This window comes from Lates calcarifer, linkage group LG24 (assembly GCF_001640805.2).
Source record: "Lates calcarifer isolate ASB-BC8 linkage group LG24, TLL_Latcal_v3, whole genome shotgun sequence".
In the NCBI taxonomy this organism is placed as follows: Eukaryota; Metazoa; Chordata; class Actinopteri; family Centropomidae; genus Lates; species Lates calcarifer.
In genome coordinates this window covers 1,001,937-1,024,913 of record NC_066856.1, presented here as the reverse complement: position 1 = coordinate 1,024,913, position 22,977 = coordinate 1,001,937, and the positions used below count along the sequence as shown (strand labels likewise).

At 39.2% G+C, this 22,977-nt stretch overlaps 1 protein-coding gene across 3 annotated transcripts in view; it reads left to right on the top strand.

Annotated features, from left to right (window-relative positions):
- Positions 1–22,977, top strand: part of rnpc3 (RNA-binding region (RNP1, RRM) containing 3) — a 142,964-nt gene that overhangs the window by 59,445 nt on the left and 60,542 nt on the right. Inside the window, exon 18 of one of the 3 annotated variants that reach the window (XR_001963438.2) lies at positions 20,233–20,390. The exons of the other annotated variants lie outside the window; for them this stretch is intronic. The gene's annotated coding sequence lies outside the window, so the exon portion shown is untranslated. Of the gene's footprint in view, positions 1–20,232; positions 20,391–22,977 lie in introns of those variants that run through there. 3 annotated transcript variants of the gene reach the window in all.

Below are 22,977 nucleotides of genomic sequence, written 5' to 3'. Positions count from 1 at the left end.
AAAAGGCATTGATCAGTGGTTGGGCTCAGTGTACGGTTTCCTGGTGGCCTAGTCTAAAGCTAGGACTAAGGCCTGCTGGGGCTGAGACGTTTGGAGTCAACTCATGACCTTTGAGGTTGGTCTGAGACCAAGCTATTGATAGAAGAGCAGATACGGTTACTTCACCACTGGAAGTTGTCATTTTTCAATAACTGACATTAGTCTGTGTCCAACATGGTGCAGACAGACAGAGCTGCCACAGCATCACTGGAGTAGAGGCTCACATGTTACATCTGTATTTAATTACAGTTTCATACATTGTATTTCTTCTCTTACTTTGAAACAGAAAATGAAGACAAATTTATTATCATATGTAAATGTAGTTTCAAAGTTTGAAACTTGACTTTGACCCTTTCGGTTCCTTCCTGGATGTGTTCTACATCCACTGCCTCACCATTTAATCTGTTCTCTGAAACAGCAGAGAGAAGATAAATAAATCAGTTTGGGTGATGTGGATATGCTATTATGCAAACTGAATTATAATGAATGATCCACAGCACACTGAACAACAGAAACAGGAAAACACTCGGCAACAGACACAATGTGTCTCTTTGTGTGCAAACAGCAAAACACTTTTTTTTTTGCACTTTTCTAGACATAAATACATAAAAATTAAAAAGACAAGAAGCATCCCTGTCATACTGAAAAATCTGTACCCAGCCACTGTGAACAACTTCTGCTGTGTAATCCAATGGTTTTGATGTTTCTAGTTAAACAAAAAAAACATCTTACTATTTAATAAAAAGGTCTATCTCTGTATGAATCCTATCCATAATGTTGTCAGACACTTAGAATAATAATCTGTGCAACCACAGAAAGACATGGAAATGGACTGATGAGGCAATATCAATATCATTAAATGGACGAGTGCAATAAAAAGTTCAGTAAAAATCACTTTGATTACTTTCTTTCCATTTCCCAGTTTTCTTCCCAATGTCCAGTATAATTTATCAGTGCTGGTTCTATTAAATGGCAGCACAGAGGTGCAGTGGTTTGCACTGTTGAGTCACAGCAGGAAGGTTCTGGGTTCACACCCTCCAGCCGGGCTCCGGCTTCCTCCAACAATCCAAAGACCTGCAGGTTAAGTGGTGACTCTAAATTGCTCCTAGGTGTGAATGTGAGCGAGTGTCTATGTGTCAGCCCTGTCGTAGACTGGTGATATGTCCAGGATAAAACCTTGTCTGTTATTTATAAAATATGCATCAGGATACAGTCTGTACTGTAGATGTGCAGGAACAGGAACATACTTGATAAACACAGTGAACAGATGCTTTATCCTTGGTCAGAGCTCAGAGGATACACTCTGCACTGTTGGTCGTTCCCTTATTTATGTACCAGTAGATCTTGTGGATGAAAATAAAATTATTTATCACTGATACTAACTAAGAGTGAGTACATCAAATGATATATAATGTACATGACTATGCATAGCTTCACTGTAAAGCTTTTAACCTTTGTAAGCTGTGAACCTCTACAGAAAACACAAGAATAACATAAGAATAACTTTATATGAACACAAATGATAAAGGGATGCAAATATGAAATCACTTTTTACAGCTAAGTTGTTGCTTTGTTACACATCCAAAAACACTCTTTGATGTCAGTTTTTCTAATAAGCCTTTTTTTGTCCTCAGTAAATGAGTAGTAAACTGTGAACAGCCTTATCTGCTCACAAACCTGTCACAACTCTCAAATGAGGCCATTATGTTAATTAAAAAAAGAAGTAAATATAATCAAACATTGTGTTTTTTTTAATGTGTTGCTTTGCTTTAAAGACATAAAAAATTGCAACTGAGAAATTATTTGACAGAGTATCCAGAATTTCTCTGAAAGACCCTTTAATCAAAAGAAAGGGAAATAAAAACTGATGTATGCTTTGTTATAAGCAGATGTCATGTTGTTATGCTTCATATAACTGAGGCGTGTGTGTCAGTGTTATCACACTTCAGTCCATGCTTGATGTCTCTGCAGAACAGAGAATGGGAGCAAGTGGTTCAGTGTGTTTACCAAACAGACTGTGTCATATGCATCTCTAAACTAACCACCCACTTCTGCACACTGGCTAGCACCCCTCCTTCTCTTTGTAGTCCTGGCTTTGGTGAATTTTCCTGAAATACACATATTCACCACTGCCAAGGGCATAAACAATTATCAATCAGCTCTAATCCACTGTTCAGCATAAATAAGAGTTTCTCATGCAGTCTGCGGAGCTGTGCTGTCATTTTTTTATGACTAATAAAATTTGACTTGGCAGACATAGCCCAACATGCTGCATGACAAGTAACTTACACCGGGGGCCTCAAATCCATTGCAACACTCACACAAATAGAGTGTCAGCTATGCAGTAGCTGTGGTCCACATCAGTGTTTGTGTATGTGCCAAGTGTGCCCCCCAGAATATTAGTCTTGTCAGGGTCAGAGGGTCTCTGAAACAGCATTCAGACCATCACAGATACTAAAACTCTACTGAAACCCAGACTAATGGAATAACTTTAACATCTCATTAAGGCTGTGTGACCCACCTGCTGCCCTGCTCAGTGGCAGGGTGACTGTTGGGTACATTAGACTTTTAGAGGAGACAGAGCTGCAGTCAGAAACCACCATCCCAACATTAAGACACTCTTGATATCGATGTTCTCTTGTCATATGAAGCAGAATGTGTTTTCCTTCACCAGCGATTTCTTGCTAACTAACTGCAGTTCCGCTGCTCATCATGATTTTCTAATTTCAATCACACACCTGTGGTAAACCAGTTAATGCTATTAGTGTGCTCACTTTCTGGCTAGACATTCAGTTTTAACATCCACTGGGTGGCTGCCAGTAATGAGAGAGAGTAAGTGAATTATCCCACAAAAACTTCTGCTTTTGGAGACACTTTGCTGCTTCTTGATCCACCAGTCACGATGTTCTAGCAGAATTTACACTTCACTCCAGAGTGACTCACTTATTTCGGGCAGTAAACAAAGTTGGGCTTTAAGATTCACCACAAGAGATTGTTGAGTACACAGATGCACTGTATTCTACGTCATAGAGAAAGGCATTATGTACAGCATGTGCCATTTTGGATATGCCACAAAAGGGAGCAGAAACACGCAGTTGTAGACACAGTGTATAATTGCCTCCCTGTACCATCCTACGGGCATTTTTCCAGTCAGAAACTATGAAACACCCAAAGGCAACTGCTTGTGTGCATAACTCTGAGACACTGTGAGTGGAAATGATTAGACAGTGAAGGCCTGTGTGAACATTGTGCACTGGAGGGCATTTGTTTAGCATGCATATTGTTTGGTTTGTTTTTACCGTATGGGCTCATCAATAATGCAGGGAGACTTAACCAGCAATTACAATGATGAAGACATCAAAATGCAAAACAGAGGGCTGTGAGCTCTCCTATCCAATAAGAGTTGTCTGCAGAGGGAGGACTACAGACTGGACAGACTTTTAATTAGTGGGCTTTGTATCCCAGCCAGGAGCAGCAGATTGGCTGCTTGCTCTTTCTTGTCATCATAGCCATACAAGCCAAGAACTGGAAACATGACCATTTGAATTATGGGTAATTTGGTGTAGTTAGCAAAAGCTTGATAGACAAATCGCTTCCAACCAACTTTGTAAGAAGATGGATAAATCTTTGAAATTACCGACTGATGATTTTTTAAATTTATTTATTTAATGCTGGGCAGTCCGTCCTCGCAACATAACAGACTTGGCCATATAAAAGCACTAAACACTAAAGTTACAAGCAAATAATTTACATGTGATTTGTAATCATTATTTTCCTTCCGAACGTTCCTTGGGGAACGCAGAGATCTTCTGTGAGAAAGTTCCATTTCCCAGTTTCAGCCGTCTTTCTTTAATTCATGCTGCTTGGTACCTTGGATTTTATTATCCGTTCAGTTTTTATAAATACTTGTGTAAATGAATTGTTTTATCATTTTCTTCTTTGTAAAACTTTGCATTGATTTGCTGTAAGAGTCATGGCTTCCAAGTGTGCTTTGTGAACTGCATTAAATAAGACTGAGTAGTTTTCCTTCACCAAATGCCAAGAGACATGTTTGAAATGAATGATGTGTAGATACGTTGTGGAAATTTTGTTTTCTTTGCCAACAGTGAAACTATTTTTGTATCTGAACCAACACTACATGTACTGTACTTGCTAATAAGCAGCAGAGCTGTAGCTGGGTCTGTGTAAATTTACAATTTCTCTACAAACCATTGATGTTACAGTGTTAAACCGTGTCCTGGATGATTAGTTAGTGCTTTATGAGGGTCTTTTCTCTCAGACCTCAGAAATTGAGTGGTGTTGTCAGTGTTGAGGCTCCACTAGTAAATATGTTCTTTTATACAGATGGATGCACAATTCATCTGAATTATTGGAACCAATTTGCATTTGATTTTTTTTATGGATTTTGAACATCCTAAATTTATGTAACCAAAGTGATTAGCTTTGAAAGGAATTCATGAAAGGTAATTTCAAATTTCCAAAGCTCACAAAATTTTCTCAACAGTATTTCTGTTTCTGTCAGTTTAGCCCTGCACTTTTTCTCATGTTAGTTATATTGCAGAGCTACATGAGGGCTGGGACTCAGGTGACCTCACGTGAAAGTCCTAAGCAAATGATGACATATTGATGTCTACAATACTGTTGTTTTATTTATTGGAATACTCAGGAGAAAAAAATGGAATGATAATTCTAATTTCTCTCTTTCTCAGCTCCTAATGATTCTCAGACAGCTGCAGACAACATGCTTCAGCCTCTCCAAGCAGAGAAAACAGCTGCCTCAGAAAGCAGGACACTCATGTAGGTTTTTGGACACCAAATGTAGGCTAATGTAGTGTAACATTTTGAGCACCCAGAATCTTCTTTAGAGACTGTTATTTTTTCTAACTGTTTGCTCCTTTCTCCGCATGACTGTCCAAGTCTGTGAAGCACCTGTTCTTTCTGCTCCAAGGGACTGAAGCATGTAAAAGCACCCTTTAAACTGCTCTCTAGATGCAGCCAGTGTCGTTACCAGTTAACAACATGCAAACCAAATTAATTTATTCAACTTCATTTTCATACATGTAATGCTGTGCATGATAAATCACCTTGTTTATTGTCCAGTGCTGGTTTATTTGTGCATGGCTCTGGTTTGAGTTTGCTCAAACACAAACATCTATCCATCCTGAGAGAGGGTGAAGCTGAGCATCAAAACAATCTCTCTGTCTAACTGACTCCTCACCCTTAGCAACCTTGGCCTCATTTAAAGTAGAGTGTCTTGTTTGACCTTTATGGGGGACCTTGCTCTGTCAATACTCTTTTCATGGACCACTTACAGTACCTCAGCTTCTTTGACCAGGGAACAAGAAATTCCTTTCTAAGGAACATTAGGCTACAGCACAAACAAGGCAACAAGTGCAAGAAAACCCAACAAATGTAGTTTATATCAGATCTTTTGGAACAATTATTTATACTTATTTTAAAGCAACACGCAGCAGCAACAGCTACTTCTGCAACCAAAAGTGGTGATTACAGGAAGCTGGTGCATGAAATTCTGTTGGGCTCTGAGTCGTGGAAGCAGCGTACCCCTAGAAGCTAACAGCTCATGTACAAGAAACAAAACCCGTCAATTGCTCAGGCAATAAACACAAAATCATCTCAGTACAAACCAGCAATCACACTGTCCACTAATGTCAAGTTGGCATTCGGCTAATCTGACTGACCAAAAACATCAGAGCCCACAGCAGTTATGTGCTAAAGAGATGCTAGCTTTAAACTGATTGAGTGACTAGCAGCAGGGGAGGCAATTAGTGAGCTACCCAGCTTGCAAATACGATCCACTAATGTTATGATACACGTCATCTTCACATATAGTGGAAAACACCATCTGGTGGCTGCTGTTGATAATGTGCCAAGTTACATATTCTTGCTCCTGTCTGGTTGTAATGTAACTCAGCACTAAATACAGTCTGAAGGCTGGTAGTCTGGAACTTACTCATACTGATAATGAGGTTACATACTGAAGCAATAGCAGGCTTAATAAACAACTGAGAACAACAGAGGCTCCATCCACTCTAATACAAGTCTGTGAACTATCAACATGATTATGAAGCTGAGATTTTAAAGTGAAATAGATTACATTTTTTTTATCTGCAGCACCAGTGTCTTGTTGAATAGCCCCCTTTAAAGAACAATTCTGTGCATTTTCTACCTGAGCCACTAGTAATTTTTGCTGCCCTTACTGTTGAGTTGAAGATTTCAGAAAATTTCATTTTTCTGGCTAAAACACATCCTTCATACATAAAACCTATCATGCTCCTGTAGCACAGTACTTTTCTACATTTATTTTTACACAGAATAGTGAAGTATTTTTTACCTTGTGATTTAATCCGATGAGACGTCTGTGTCTTCACATTAAAACCTTGACCAAACTTGAAGATGTTCTTTTTTGCAGTAAAGTGAAAATGCTATTATCCTGTTGAGACTCTGACGCTCAGTGTCAAAAACAAAAAGCTGGAATCTTGAACTTGTCATTAAAATCTTGTAATTTATGAAAGTTTAATGAGAATCTGTCACAGCTTTTAGTACTTGTACTTATGCTATCTGCTAATGAGGACAGGTTCTGACACGGTTCAGTGTGGAATACCTGACACGCTGGTTCTATGTGATCATGAGCTCTAATACCTCCTAATCAACACAGCCTGGTCGAAGGCATTCTGAGGGCATTTGTCTCACCTCGCCAGCGACACTCGCTGGCAGATGCTTTGCATATCAGGCCTGGTGGATCAATATGTTATTAGAGAACAACCTCTCGGAGGCATGTCAATTAATTCTGGGCTGTCAGCTGCCCCCCTCGCATTGTCCAGTGGGGCTGAGGGAGAGCAGTGGGTGTCTTTTCAACTTGGTGCCTGTGGAGGATTTACGACCTTAGCTGCTTCAAGGTTTCACCCACAAACCTTCAGCAGTGGATAGTAAGGATTAGTCGTCTTGTGATCACATGGATTGACAAATATAAGATATATTAAATGATTTTTATGTAGAAAAACGTCTAGCCATTCTGCGTGTACTACCCATACTCTACACAGTAAATATATTACAGCACTCACATTCACCATTTATTTGACTGTAGCTTTGTCTGCTGACTTATTGGGCTCTCTCCGTCCGGTGACGTCTGACATTACTGCTGCATGTTCTGCTGTGGTCTGTTCAGATCGTCCTTCCTACACATCAAGGTGCATTGTAAGTTGTCTTTACAAGGCACAATTAGCAGAGTACTAAGTTGTTCTACGTAATATCAGTAATACAACTGTAAGGTAGCCCCTTAACTTGCATTATTTTATACCTGACATCATGTCACCACTGAGTGGAACCATTTTAATCAAGGATGCGTCATACAAAATGGAAGTAGACAGTAGTAGAAAGATGGTGGATCACATGGATTACCTCCAAGCTTTTGTTCTGTTATTACAAAAAACAACTATTAATGATGAGAAGACGTAGAATTACATGCAAGATGAATAGTTTGTGTACACCAGTAAATAAACAGGCAGCCATCATGAATAGTACTGCCTCCTGAACACAACGACCCCTGATGCTTTACAACAGATGGATGGAACCTCAATGTGTTGGAGCAATAGACGGCAGCCACGTTTCCATAATAGCACCAGAACTGAACCCATGTGACTATCACAGGAGAAAAAGATTCTTTTCCATCAGGCTGTTTTTGATGGAGGGTCTCTTCTGGGATCTTTCTGTTGGTTTTCCCAGGAGTATTCATGATGCACAAGTGCTGAAACACTCCCACTCACATTTGTGGGAAGTGGTGAGCAGTGGACAGTTCTTTAGTCAACACACTGTCAGTATCTGTGGCCATGACGTAGGACACTATTTATTTGGCGACCCTGCATACTGATTGCAAACTTGGCTGATGAAGCCTTTTGCTGATACAGGCAGACTGACCCCTGCATTCAACAGAGGTACAATGTTAGCTCAAGCAGGATGGGAGCGATGATGGAGATGACCACGAGAGGCTAAAAGGTAGATGGAGGTGTCTCTTATAAAAAAAAAAAAAGACTGCCAAATGGATCTTACAAAGATGATGGTTCTGGCCCATATTTGTGAAGATCATGGGAATCAGTATTTTGCAGACGTTCCAGCGATGCATGTGAACAGCAGGAGGGAGCTGATGTGTGAGCTGCAGTGGTAGAGTATTTCAACTCTGACTGATGGACTGAGCAGACCTTTACTGTACATACTGTATTTTCTTTTAAATCATTTATGTATTTGTCTTGTACTGTATCTTTTTGCTTCTCTCTTCTCTGCATCTCTTTTTACTGCATATGCATCCACTGCATTTTGTATATATTTAGATGTTGTGCATAGTTTTTTGATGTAGCACAGATGAGACTGATTTCACTCTACGCAGTGCAAAGTTCTGTTTGCAATGTCTGTTTTACATGTAAAAAATGAAAATAAAAACTGTGGTAAAGAATATTTTTAACAAATATTTTAACACACCTGTATCTTAACATAAGTCATTGGAAAGTAAGTAAGCATAAAGTCTATACAAGTATAAAGATGAACAGCATGTTAAGAAACTTGACTAAAAAGACACAAACTGACTCCAAATGTCAGACAGCTTTTTTTTTCTTTTCTTAAAGTAACAGTGCAAATAAAAGTAATTACTGATTGGGATGCTGGCTCCCTGTTTGGCAGTGACCATCCTCTCAACCAGCCTCAGCAGAGATGTGGTACACTGCTGCATGCGTTGCAGCATCCTCTCCTCTCTCCTCAGCCCTTTCATCGACCATCTTTAGATACTCAAAGACATCCTTTGCGTCTCGTCTCTTCCTTTCTCCTGAGTAAAATAACAGCATTGGTTTAAAAGAAAATAATACAGAAATCATTTTGTATTAGGGTTAGGTTGACTTTGTATGGGAACAATATACTTTCTGAATATTCAGTAGCAGGTCAGGTGTATCTAATGGTTATAAACTGACCCTGTAAAAACAGAAAGAGGCTCTTCTCATTAGACCTACTCCCTCTTGTCTTTGATTGCTCCTGTTCTTCGGTGATTTCTCCCTTCTCAGAAGCAACACTGTTACCAGGTTCTCACTGATGTTGGACATCTCTTACAGCATTATTAAATCACAAAAAATGTGACTGTAGACTGTTGACTGTAATCTCCAGGAATGATTAAAAAATAAACTTTGCATATGCAAAGACAGAACAAGTATTGTAAGATATTTAAGATGCAAACACAGTCTGCAGGCATGTATATCACCAGCCAGATTTAGATAGATTAAGATAGATTTAGATAGATTTAGATAGATTGCCATACACTGTAATTATCTATACACAATCTATAGCAAGTGGTATAAAAAGACGATATGATGCAGTCAACCTACCCAACCTGTTCTGGTGTTTAGGTGAATCCAGCCCTGACCAACTCTTTGACTAGTTCATCATACAGCTCACTCTCTCTCGTGGTACTTTCTAGCTCTTCCTAAGACTCAGGAGATAACCAAATCGTCAACATTGGATCTCATCAGCAGATCACTGTACAATGATTTCTCACTTTTCTGTTGTTGCTTTCTCCACCCTCACTTTGCAACCTGTAGAATATGACACACCCACTGATGTTGTCATGGTTCATACTTCAGGTGAAGGTGAACCTGATATGTCTTAATTCCACCTGGGAACCAACTTTTTGGGTTCTGAACTAGTTTATTTTTGGTTGAAATGCTCATAATAGTTCAAAATTAGGTGTGTGAACTGGAATGGAACCTGTTCCATGTTGGTGGAAAAGGGATAAAACCGTATGGCAGTGGATCTCAACCTTTTTAACTTATTATCCCTTAAATTAAAGCAACTGCTGTTGAGCATTGGAGAATTAGCGTAATGGTGTGAAAGTTTATTCTTAACCTCCTTGTTCCTTCCACAGTAATACACTCAGTAAATATTGAGATTAAATACCAAAGAGTGGAACCAGTTGTTGCAGAAGTTGTTGCAGAAGTTTGGGTAACACTGTGTTCCACTCAGATGGAGGATCTGCTTTATAATCACATCGGGTACTAAAGCCTTAAGATTAGTCTTTCCCCTGGTCGCGAACTTGTTGTTTTCTCCTCCCAAGTTTGACATTGTTTTGCTTGGTTTATGACTCTATTGTGATTTATGTGCCAGCAAATCAAGTATTGACTGTTTTGGAAAATATGCAGTGCTTGCATAATGGATGTAGCTAGACAAGTTTTATAGGGACTATGTAAGAGCTATTGCTGGATGCAGTACTGTTTTCCACCACTGTTTACAGGGATATGGAAAAGGCAGTGGAAGTCTATACCTCTGAGGGAGGCACTGTACTATTACCACATATTTTCTGTGTCAATAGAAATGAAGTTGGTGGCTATATGTGGGAATATCTCAGTATTCTTTATATCCACCATAAAGGAGTTGGCTGCACTGTGTGTACCTCTGTGAACCCTCCCCTCTGCCACAGACGGACACAAGTGTTTGCACAGACAGAAAGCAGAGATAACCCTGATGACTCATGGCGCTTTTATAGAAAGCTCTTTTCACATAGAAGTCTTCACACTCTTCGAATCAATGCCTTCTAGCGAGCCACCACACCATCAATATGTTGACGCTCTCTTTGTGCCGGCTCTTACAGTTACCTCAGTTCTCAGAATTTAACATCACACAGCAGGGGGATCGAGGGACCAGCTTCTTGAAGTAAAACCTCCAAGACAGCCTGTCCAGCTATTTTCTAAGACTGACCCCAAATTCCTCCACTCACCGCAGATTTCTCTCCAGACATTTGAAGTAAAGTCATTGTGCCAGCACTGTATGACAAAGATGGAGAGACTATTGTTTAAAAATGTGACTGATGGTTTTCCTGCCTGCTCTGCCTTGAAGAGGGAGATGCTGTTGATAGATGAGCCAATACACTCCAAACTCTCTCTTCTTTAGGTTTGCTGTGTGTGTTGTTTGATTCACTTTTCTCCAGCTGAGGTGATATTTCACCCTTTTTCCTGTGACAGTGCAGCAGTGTCTGTCTCTGGCTGTGGATGTCTTCATTAGGTTACATCTCAATAGTTTTTTATTTTTTTGACTGCTGAACTAAAGGCTGTGTCGCAGCTCTTTGCTCTTTCTCATTTCAATGCCATAGAAAACCTCAGTCAAACATATCTTATGACAAGCTAATGGTGTGTTATTTGAACTAGAAAAAACATGGCACAGAGTTGTGTCTGGTGTGTTGTTGTACTCAGGAAGCACAGGGATCAAACAGCTACTGTTGCAGAGTCACTTCATTAAAATAATGTATACATCACGGGGAGAAGATGTGTGAATGCAGAGAGGCTGCAAATACCACAAACCTTTTAACCATGTCAACACTGTGGAATACAGATATCAAAATGGATTTTTGAAGTATATTTAGTATTTTTAATTTTTCAGTGGGTATGTACGTGACACACTGGACATGACATCAGCATTACTGATGGTTGAGTGGCCACAGCCTGGTTCACTACCTTTCTCCTCTGCATAGACCTGCATTCTCTGCTCAGTTTGATGAAGGGTTGGACTGTGTAATCTAAAATCTATGTCACAGTGATATGTCAGTATATTGTGATTTAACACAATACATGTAACATTAAGTAGTGTTTTAATACATCAGTACATGGCACCTTCTTTCTTGCAGTCAGATGTAAGTGGTTGCTGTAGATGTTAGTTTATTTTTAATAAATTCAGACAATGTAGTCGTTGGTAAGAGCAATGAGAATACATTTAGATTCACAGTGCTGGTAATTTGATACATGTGGTTTATCCTCCTCTGTTTAAAGCCTTGATTAACTGATTCCTTCTTATTCCTGTCGTTCTCATCCTTCACAGCAACCCCCCTCCTCCCCTATTTGACTTGTTTTAGTAAATGCATCTTAATTACCACTCCTCTGTGGCTGCCTCCACCCCCTCCCTTTCCCTCTTTGGCTCCCTGTGTCTTCCTCTTTCCTCTCATTCATTTGGTGCCACCTCCCTTAGTCAGCTCCTCTTTACACCTTTGTGACCAGACTGCTAACCTCTGGGGATGCTACTTCCTGTTGATATGCAGAGTGCCTCTCTTTCCAATCAGTACTTCTGAAAGGTTGTAACTAATGGTCCCCAAGGAGAAGAATCAACCTTGAATACATACAAGGCCTCTGCTGGCATTTTGCAGGAGTGCTGTGCATAGGGAGTGTCACATCTTGTTTTCCCCCTTGTCTCTGCCAAGGTTCAGCTACAATACAATGTCTATGAAATAGAAATACAGCCAGTTCGTCTGCCTTTTATTGTCTCCTTGGAACTTCTCGAATGGTTAAACACGTACAGCCGCTTTATTTACTAATACACAGGGATGTTGTGCTGTGCTTGTAATCAGAAGGATCTGGTACATGAACATGATATTATGCAAGAAGGAACTTTAATACATAACTGTTTAACAGACCATCAAATTATTGTTTGACTCTGTGTCACACTCTCATAAGCAGCCGTGCTGCTGTGTGTTGTAGCGAGCCACTGATAGTCCTGCCTATTTTTATCAGCGACAATGAACAGCTTGCGCAATTTACAGTGATGGGCAGACACAGTCTTGAGCTTCTGAGAATAGCTTGATTATTCTACTGGGAGAAGTGCATGGATGGGGAGAGGCATTCCATATGTTACACTTAACAACCAATGAAGCTGCGATTCAGAGGCTCGGGGCAGAAAGAGCTGACAGCGCTCGTCCGCACCCCTGGCTTTCTGCAGAACAGCCGAGGCAGGCAATAATCTAACTATAATTAAGGGGTATAAACCATGTCATGCAGCCATTAGACCAAATAGCTGGCAACCAATCAGCTATGACATTAATGGTAGAAACCAACCACAGCTTTATAATTCAGCTCTGTTGTGAGAAGGAAAATATGTTTTAAGAGTTTGTTTCATAACTCTTTCTGAGTCATAACTCTCACACTGTTCTCTGGGCCTGACATGAGCATGTGTGTGCATACCTGCACGCACACACACACACATGCACAAAACTACTGTGATTGGAAGCAAAAAGCATTAACATCAAAATAATAAGACTTGAAACTGCATGATTATTTATTATAATGATAATTTGTGTGATTGTTTGTCATAGGGATGAGGGTGGGGATGAGGGTCGTATGAGCTTGAGCTCAACATACACAGTTCCACATCTGCTGTGTACCGCTGTCATGCTCATGGATTACTATCATTTGACAAGAACATGGCTGTTTTGGATAGGATAATTCCTGTAGTAATAGATTACTCTTGTTTGTGCTGATAGCCACAAGCATCACTTGGCTGTATGAATGGTTGCTCTTCAAGTCATCCTTATATAAAAGGTTGTACATATAGAGTAGTGATAGACCGATATGGTTTTTTCAGGGCCGATACCAATACTGATTATTAGTAGTCAAGGAGGCTGATAACTGATATTTGGAGCTGATATTCATTCAGTAAAAGTGAAAATACTGGCGTCAAAATTTTGAATAATACAAACTCCAACACTTTGTTTAAATGCCTTTAAGCATGTGTTTATTAAACAGCTTTTCAGATTTGCAACATGTTAAAGGTTTTTTTTTATCTTAGACAATAGACATCTTTGTTTTAAAATTCTAACAAAAAGTGCAGGGAGCTCTCAGGCTCAGCAGCATGTCTTATAAAGTTAAATGAAAACTTAAACAAATAAATAGCTCCCTAAAGTTTTCTACAGTAAATAAAGTTTTCCAAAATTTCAATATAACTGAAATGTTATTTTATCTTTCACTGTTATTTTATTTTTCAGGGAGCTCCCGGGGTCAGCAGCATCTCTTATAAAGTTAACTGAAATTTTAAATAAAGAAATAAATAGCTTTCTGAAGTTTTATAAAATAAAACAAAGTTAAATAAAATTTGCACAGAAATGTGAGTCTCAAATCAATTAGTAGTCCCAGTTGAGCAGCACCAGATTGTGGTGCAAAAAGCAGAGTTGTTCAGTGTGTATGAGCACTGTGCATGCACAATTTTCACTGCTGATTGGCTGTTGCTGTGGGTGTAACCAATCAGATGGTGCTGTGGGCGGGACAATGCTGGAGACAGAGTAGTGACTGCAGACAGAGAGGCGCGGGCTGCATCAGATCTTATATTCAAGTGCGCTCAATAGTCCGTAAATTACGGTATATTTTTTTGCTCTTTGTCAGTCACATCTGTAATTACTTTCAAGGCAGCTGCTTCCATCACCAGCACATCCCTGAACAAGTCAGACTGTTCTAATTATCTGTGCTTATTCACACTGGATGTTACTGATGTTCTTAGAAATAGCAAATATAACATTTGCAGTTAAAAACTAACTGTGATCATATCAAATACATGAGAGTACATGAGAGTCTCAACATGTCCTCCATCCTAACAGGGCAAAGAAATCAAATAAATGATTCCAAAAATAAAGGACTCACTTGATTAACTGGAGAATGAAAACACAGAAGTTGTTGCTTCCATAGACAGAAGCACCAGATAAGGAACTGATTTCCCACCACACTCTGGAAGAACTGGAAGGTTCCCCCCTTTTTTAAGACTTGGCAGTGAAGAGAACACATGCTGAGGTTTTCTGAGCAGTAGTAAAAACTTATAATGAACTGAGCTATGTTATTGGCAGTACACTACACATGTAACAGAAGGCAGAACAGGTCTACACAGCCCAGTTGTTGTTTTTCCATCAGTTCTGTACCAAGCAGAAGTCAGCTGTCACAGGAGATTCTTAGTGGAGCTCCTGAGACAATTTACCAAATAGAAATAAGAAAGAAATACAGCTGTCATGGTTGAAACATCAGACACTTGTCCTTAAAATCATTTTCAATTTATAGACCAGTTCATGTCTTGTTTTATCAGCTTTATTCATATTACAACACTGTATGAAAACATACAGTGTCTGCATACATTCTTTTACTTTGACAATTACTTTGAATTAATGACTCCAGTTTAATGATCATGCATGTTGTGCCTCAAGGCTTCAGGTTTCATAGTTCACTCAGTGTGTATATGTCACTGAATAGGAGAATATGTACAGTACACAGAGAGCACCACATTTCCTTCATCTGAAAACAAAATTTGATTCATAATAGTATTAAATATAATATTTTTTAAGTACTTAAACCAGTTTTCTTCTCTGCATGTTTCAGCAACTACTTCAGTTGTAGTTTAGTTTCCTACACTACTACAAAGTCAAAGTGACTGACAGCTATAAATAAACAGTATACACACAAAGTCAAAACTTAACCAGAAATATATTTTTTACTTTAAAGTTGTTGTTCTGAGGAGCGTATTTATTCTCACACTTTATGTTTTGGTTTTAGACCTTTTCTCTATGAATGCACTTGTGGGATCTAATACATTCTGAGGTCAGCTAACTGAATATATGTGTTCATGTGAATATTGTGGTGACGTATTGCATTTCATAGTTTTTTAGATAACATTTTCCACCTCTGTATTGCAACTGGTGCACAGCAATTTCCCTCAGGATAAATAAAGTTTCTTGAATCTTGAATCTTGAATTTAAAAAATGGATGAAAGTGATGTACTGCAAATTACAGTAACAAACCTGCTTCCTGTTTGTACCTCTGTTATTGCAAACAGCTTATCTTACAGTTGTCCACTAAAACAAAATTGAACAGTATTACTAGAAATATTACTAAGCATTTTTAATAATAAAAGTCATACTATGCATCTTTGTTGCCAGCAACTAACTTGCTTTACTTTCACCTATTTTGATGAATTGATTTTACACAGTTTGGCATTGTCTTTGTTCATAATGGGCCACTTGGAAGGATTGCATGTTTACTCAGCAAATGATCAGACAAGAAATTACTCTTAATGGAAACTATGGATCCTTCCCAACCTCGTTCTTTGCATGCTCATAGCTTAAAGATCTGCTCCTATAGACAGTCACTGACAACAGTACAATTTACATCAAGCTGGATGCTGGCCAGAGTCACACCAGTGTGAGAATTAAATGGATGAGCTTTGTGTGTGGCTGTACATGTCATAACATTTTATACATTTTATTCAAAGTAAAATCAGATTCTTCTTAACAGCTGCTGCCATCTTTACTTTAGTTTTTTATGTTCTTTCTGTTAATTGAATTGACAACAGAAGGAAACAAAGAAAGCACAACAACAAAAGTCAATCTGCAACTAATTTGCCACATAAGTGTTATTAAAAAAGAATACATTTCCTTTGAAGACTTTAAGGGTTTAGTTGTATTTAATATAAAAGGTAGAGGTTGTCTGTAGAGAGGTATAATTCAGATGGAAGCTGGTCAGAGGCAGACAGGCCAGTCGAGCCTGATGAAGCATGTATGAAATGTGTTGCTTGCTCTTGCTTGGTATTTGGTATTTAATGTTTAAATAAATACCAAGTTTTAAGTTTAAGTTGGTCCAGAGCTGATGTTTGTGCTGTGCAGCAAGGTCTGTCTTCACCATTCATTTAAGTTTCATCAGACACTTTTTTTCTGTTTATATAACATACACATATATCTAACGTTTGAAGTGGAGGCAAAATAGCAACAAATGCCTGTTGTGGCTTTTTAGTTTGAAAGAATGTGTGACTGCACTCAGGGTTTCACTGACAGTCTGTTCTGTGTGGAGTTTCCTGAATGTTTTCTCCCACAGTCCAAAGATGGGCAAGTGGAGTGACAGACAGACTGACATCTATCTGCTTGACATCTACACTGCATTTTCAGTACATCCATTCATTTTTTAACACACTTATTCTGTTCAGGGTCATCCCATCTGAACATGAACTAGGTGGAAGGAAGGAAAGCTTCCTAGACAGGTTTCACACTCATGTCCACACCTAGGAGTAACTCACAGTTCCCAATTCACCTGAGGAAACTGTAGCTCCCAGAGGATGCAAGATGTGTAAATAAAAATGCTGTATGCTGTTTCAAACAGCAGCAGAAAAGGCATCTTCCAGAGGCAGGTAGATAGCGAGTGCCCTCCACACATGTTTTCCTTTGCATTATGTTAATGACTCTCTCTGGATAATGCAACAAGTGTTCACAGAGAAATGTGCAGGCATGAGTAAAGTGAAGGATGCTGGGAGAGGACAGGTAACCTCTGATTAATATGCAAGTGACTGCATCCTGTTTAATTTGATAAAAAAAAACACACCTTTGCACAGCCATTTCTAAAAAAGAGGAGTCTTTTCTTATGTCTTCATTCGGTTGTTGTATGGAACAGTAATTATCAGCACAGCTGTGCCTGAATGGCTGCTGTATGTATGTATCGGAGGCAAAATGGGAAGAGGAGGCATCTCCTTATGATCATGGATATTCACCATAATGAGGCTCCAGTTCCTGATGCAGCAGTAGTTTTTGTAAAATGCAACCAGGAGAGAGTAGAGAAACATAGTAGAAACAGATTTCTAGAAACATGCTAAAGACACAAATGAAAAGTTGTCCCTGAGCCTACAGGAACTAGGTCAGACTGTGAGACGTAGCCACTGAGAGAACAAAACATTTTACACATTCTGTGCATGGTGCTATTACAGCTCGTGCTGTCGGTCATGGTGAGATTGAGGATGTTGCAATGATTGGCAAGTATATGGAGCAGGGCATGTGGTGTGGAAAACATCCAGTAACTGGTTGAATGTTTTGTGGAGCAGCAAAGGGCAGCAGTTTCAATGCTTTGCCATGAAACAGGAAGTTGTTGTAACTCCCTCACTGTCTAATCTGCCCCGGACTTCACACATTTGATTAGTGTCATGGCCTGAAGGCCTGAACACATCTACATGCCAATATTCAGCCACTGTCATAACGCCACCTACTGGAAAGAGGAAATGATGTGTTATTCATCAATGTGCTCCTCCCAGTAGCTTGACACAGATCCATTTCACATTTGGTCAGAAAGCAAAGCAGGCAACTGTCCAGTCTGAGGACAAGGGACAAAGTTCTATCTGTGCAGGTGGCTGCCTTCATCCATGATGGAAATGTGCAACTGGTGGGGTGCACTCATTCGTTCTGTGTCTGGCGGTCATGCAGTTGCAGAACCATGTCATACGACCTGCACCAAGAAGAACCCCACGCCTGTCGGGGGACCGGCAGCCGCGGGGTTCTACTTGGTGCAATTTCTGTTCTTCTGCTGTGGGAAAACCTAAATTTGCTCAAGGGATTGGGGGTCAATAAAAGGCTTATCTTAATATACATTTACTGACGTAGCTCTTTGCTTTTCATGAAATAATCAAAGAGAATTATTGAGCGTTTCACTGGAAAGTAAACAAAGCAAAAAACACAGACACTGAAAAAAATGATGAAAATTTCTGTTGCCCTTTATTCACAGCAAATCACAGCAACAGTAAAACTACGCTACTACTTATTTTCCTAAGTTATTCATTATAGTCCATTTGGCACTCACAATACCCTGAATACCCTCAGACATCTATGATTTCCTCATAGAACTTCCACGTCTTCAGTGTTGTCAAACACAGGCGCCAGTATCAGTTCTCTGTGAATGCCATCCAGGTCCTTTAGCTGGGTGAAAGAAGTAGCTGACTTTTTCTTCAGTTTATTCTGATAGATATTACCTGCCTGCCAGAATGACCTACCCTGTTTGAACCACATTTTAAAAATGTAGTTTATTCTGATTCTGATTATTGCATTCTTTCATTGTGAAACAACTCATTGCGTTTCATATGTATGTTAATATTCCTTCAGTTTTCATAGTTTGTGCGGGAACAGCTGCGGGCTGTTAGCTGTGCTGCCACTTACGTTAGCTCATGTTGTTTCTAGTTCCTCAGCTTGTATTTAGGTTAGTCTTGTATCAGTCTTGATCATTCACAATGTTTTTACTGGGACCTAAATTATCCACAGAGGTATCCTCCTCTCCAAAACAAACAGATAATTAAAATCAGTAAAAACACAAAATAAAACAGTGTCAACTCTAGAGATAAAACTCAACATTTTCTGTTCCTCAGCTGATCATGATATAGATAGAGGCCTATTTCAGACAAATTCTGGATGTTACAGCATCACAAGAGTAAACTAACTTGAGATGTAGTTTGGGTCACAGATTATCCCTTTAACACTACTGTGATAACATTAATGTATTTTTCTACCAGGTGACATGAAGTCGATTTACATTTAATCATTTATCCTGACATTACACATGACACGTAGACAGTAATACAAATACATCTCAAACATTATATCAAAAAAGTATCAGTGGATTGTTTAATTGAAAGAAATCATTAAACAGATTAATTTTTGTGTTTAAAATATTTATTGTCCAAATCATTATGATTATGTTGTCCAAATTATACATCAATTATATTTTCCCTATCTTCACCCAGTTTGTATAGTCCAATACCCCCTGTACTTTGAGGTGTATTGAAGACAAGTAGAGTGCAGTGGACAGTGTGTTGAGGCAGAAACCTTGAGTAGAACCATACTCAGGGTGGCGGCCATCTGCCTCCACCGGTTGGGTTGAGAAAGAGAGAGGAACAAGGTAGTTGTGTGTAGAGAATAGTAAGTGATGGGACAGTAGTATGTAGAGGACAGTAGTACAGGGGTATTAGATATAGATATCAGATTTGTTGTCAATTTAGAGTCTCCAATCAACCTAAGCTGTATGTTTTGGGATTGTGGGAGGAAACAGGAGTACCCAGAGAAAACACGGGACACGGGAGAGCATGCAAACTCCACACAGAGAAGAGCAGAGGCTCTTGTGAGGCCACAGTGCTAACCACCAAGCCACCGTGCTGCCCAGAGCTATGAAAGTTTTTCCAACACAACTCCTGACAGCCGACATCTTTCTCACAGGTGTGTCAAAAGAGGATGCACCTGTGATAGCACCTCCCCTCAGCTCCCCCCAGAGCCCTAACACACTGATGGTGATATCACATGCATACATAGACATATATCAAGAAAGGAGTTGTGATAGAAAACCTTCATAGAGTGATTTACTCCTCATCGTCGACGTTGATGCGACGCTCCTGCGCTTCTCCACTGGACTGTTATCAGAATTCTCCACTACCCAATCCAGTGGGCTAAAAACAGACATAGATGCACACACACAGTTAATATCACATGCCTGATGTGTCATGATGTACACACACTCCCTAATCTGCTCTGATGGCCTAACTTCTCCATTACATTACATTACAGTCTCACCAAGTTTCATACTCCCCCTCTCTCTCCTCTTCTGATGACAGGCTGCAGTCCAGGTTCTGTTTCCTGAATGGGTCCTGGGTCTGCTTCTTGGATAGTTCCTGGTTCCATTGTCTCACTGGTTCCTGGTTCAGTAGTGTGGCTGGTGCTTGCCTGCAGAGTTTCACTGCTGCCAAAGAAGAATCACTCTGTTATATTCATGGCCAAAAAACTGTAGCATGCAAGTATTCAAATTTGTAAAACAAATCTGTAATCAAATTAGAACTCTCTCAATTTCTATGACAAACAGTTTGAATATATAAGCAAGATTTATGTGACTGTCCTAATTACCTACACTACACTAGTGTTGCTACCAAGGTGAAAGAGAAGCATACCAATAGCTTACTACATTATTTAGTAGAGTTATAGGTTACACTACAAACTTCCTGTCAGGATATCCATAACATTAGCTCCTTTTTGTTAAATGTTACTGTATATACTGTATATGTATATATTATATATGTTATGACAGAACCACATATTTGTTGAATTTTAGTTTCAACTAATCACAACTGAACTGAAAAATTACTATCATTCCATGTCAGATGGTCAAAAAATGATATGATATATAATGATATCTTTAAGTAAATTCTCCACAAATTCTTTTTTTTTTTTTTTAACAGTTCATTCTTCCTGGTTAGGATTTCATTAGAAATTTCATTAATTTGAATTAACAGGTTAAAAATGAATTAGAGATGTTTTAAATACATTTTTTGCCTACAAATAAATAAACAAGGCTCCAGCAACCTGCGATCCTTAACAGATAAGCAGTATAGATAATGGATGGATGGATGGATAAATAAACAACAGATAATGTGAATCCCTTCAGTCTTATAGATAATAAATGACTTGCTGTATGCCTATTGTCTGATAATCTGTAATATTTCCCATCTCCACCCAACACAGACACTTACTTAAAGCCATATTGGAGGGTGCCCCATGTGATGAATGGATGGGCAAGGACTTGACTTGGTGATCCTCTTATCAGCATCCATCTGCGCTCCTTTTTTTTTTTTTATCAACGTCCACCATATTTAGGTTCGACAGGGGTAACTAAATCCAACAGAGGTAAAGTAAACTTTGTGATTCATAAAAAGAGAATCAGTCACAGCAGCTGTAGCTCAATCTACTCAAACACCTATGTTTTCCATGTTGAAATGGTAGGCCCTGTAGTCTCTGGGAGGAGTTTGACTTCCCCAGAACTCCTCAGGTATCTGAGACAAAGTCACATTAACTGATTAGGTTGTGAAATATGATGGAAATTATCATTTTAGTTCAAGAAGATAAGTTAAGGATGAGATGACTTTTGGACTTGTGGTACCTTCAGTCTCCAGTGCCCAGGCGATCTTTTAACAAAATAGCTGTGTGTGTACCACCCAGCACTCAGAGGATGGTCTGGAGGTACACCCAGTAGATCAACGATGCATCACAACTGGAGACAAAACACAGCATCACATCAAGATATGCAGCAAGATGTTTCTTACCCCCCACCCCCCTCTCAGTACATGGATGCAGCAGTTGCTGATCTTACAGGAGGAGAGAAAAAAGGAAGCAAAGTAAGTAACTTACAGCATCATATTCAGTGATCCCAGGGAAGAGCACGTCACCAAGGACCAAGGACCTCTCTGACTTTTCTAACTCTCAGTCACTTACCTGTATCACCCGAGATTTTCAGTTGATTCGGTGGGTTTGTCAAAAGGTTTGGTTTGGTTCTTTTTATCATTTTACACAGTAAAGTGACTGGATAATTTTCATAACTGGCACCAAGCAAACTCCTGATGTGTGACATAAGTTCAAGAATATCATATTTCAAGAGTATCATAATATGTCTAAAATTACAGCAATTGAGCTACAGTTCTGTCTGCAAAGTAGTTGCTTTTCATTAAAATCAAATGAAAAAGTAACCAATAACATTTATTCACTCTACTCAAGTATAACATTGAGTTACTGATACCTTCCATATTCCCTGCAGTCACCAGTGGAACAAACAAGACCCAAAAATAATTAGAAGGATCATTAGCTTTAGGACTACATAAATCATACTCCTCTCTGAGGAGTTTGTACTCCTCTTTGGTATGGTTTGGATCCACTACAAATCAATACAAAGTTGTCCTGAGTGATCACCTTTATCTTGTGGTCAAACATCACTATTCTGATGGGAGTAGTCTCTTCTACGATGACAATGCTCCCATACATAGAGCATGAGGGGTTCAAACCAAGATGTTTGCAAAATAATAACCCATGTTTTTTTATGGGTAAACATAATAACTTAGTGCCTTCAATTTGTTGAAGTCAAGCAGGGTTTGGCCTCACCTCACCTCACCTTGGTGGCACTCTTTGCCTGTGAGGCTCCTTGTTTTCTGTGGCAAAATACTAAAAATAACAGTAATAAATAGTAAAAATTGTAGTTTTCTCTCCAGTTCTATGAGCATGGGTGTCTAATGACTTACTAATGCCTCATCACTCTGACACTGTTGATGCATGTGGTTGGTCAAAGCATCAAACTATCTATAATGAAAGTGCCAGTGCAGCTCCTCTCCCAGCAGAGATCAGCAAATCGTCAGCCTCTGTGACCTTCAGGTTGAAGCAAATTCAACTCAACTCCAGTTGCAAGTTGAGATTCTTCCTTGTTACCTCTGTAATAACAGCTGAAAGCCATGATTTGGTCAAATGTTTTTTCTTCTCACGTAAAGCTGTGGAGGTAGATCATCCAGCACAAATATATTGTGTTCTTCTTTATTCTACTTTTT